Source organism: Cucumis melo, chromosome 12, assembly GCF_025177605.1.
Source record: "Cucumis melo cultivar AY chromosome 12, USDA_Cmelo_AY_1.0, whole genome shotgun sequence".
NCBI lineage: Eukaryota > Viridiplantae > Streptophyta > Magnoliopsida > Cucurbitales > Cucurbitaceae > Cucumis > Cucumis melo.
The window spans coordinates 13925474-13926608 of record NC_066868.1 but is presented as its reverse complement, the minus strand read 5'-3'; positions in this window follow the sequence as shown (position 1 = coordinate 13926608).

Genomic DNA, 1135 nt, shown 5'->3' with positions numbered 1-1135 from the left:
TGCTCAAGATCTTATTTAGTTTGTTTTTTTTCTTTTCGATGTTGTCTGCTTGTCCCCGAGCTATGGGATTGTTTTCTTTGTGTAGTTTCTTTCCCTTGGTTTGTGGAGTTGGTTTTTGGCTTGTTGTTTTATTGTGCTGTTGTTTTCCATGCTTTTGTTGTTGTGTTCTTTTGGTGCTTTTGTTGTTCTTTATGTGTTTTTTAGCATTTGTTGCTCTAGTGCCTTGGCCTCGGACTGTGAGGTCCTCCTTATGGTTGTATGATAAATTACCTTTTCAAAGAAAAAAAAAACTCAAGACAAAAATAACAAACAAAAAAAAAATCATAAAATAGAGACTTCTTTTATAGGGCATTTTCTAGCACCAAATGATGAAATATGGAGATTTGTTCTTTGATAACTCTCTAAAATTAGAGGAATTGAAAGTTATTGAAAAAAAGATACTTCATTAGTTGCTAGGATACAAGAGACTCCATTCAAAAAATTTATGATAGAGAAAAAAAATACACAGCAGGACAAGAAGAAGAAGAAAAAGACGAGGAATATGATAGGAAATTCATGGAAAAAATTTATAAATCAAAAGTTTTGATTTACCATTTTATTTAATAATATTTCTTAGAAAAATATAGTCGTTGTTCTTGTTATTACTAAAAAAAATAAAACAAAAAGAAAAATGAAAAACTTTAAAAGATTGTAATTCATATTTTATTCTAACAAAAGTTTGTAAAATTATTAAAAAAAATTGCAAAACAAAAATAGTAATCATAAACACAAATTAGGAAGAATTAAAAAAAAGTAACAAATACCCTAAACATATAAATTCAACTCAACCTTTCAAAAATGAACATATGGAGTTAGATAAAACAGCTCTTCACCCAAAACGTAGACATATGAACTCTCGAGTATATAAACCGAAGAGATCTTCCTTAGTTAAAAGAAAAATTGAGATAGGTAAAAATTAGGGTGAAAAGTAAAGAGAGAGAAGTAAAAGAAGTAAGCAGGAGGAAGTGAGAGAAATTGGTAATTAGAATTCGGAAGTTTTAAAGTTTAAACTAAAAAAAGTAGCGGGGGCGTTATAGTTGAGAGAGTGAGAGCGAGGATATTTGTAGTTCGTCAAAAAAAAAAAAAAAAAAAAAAA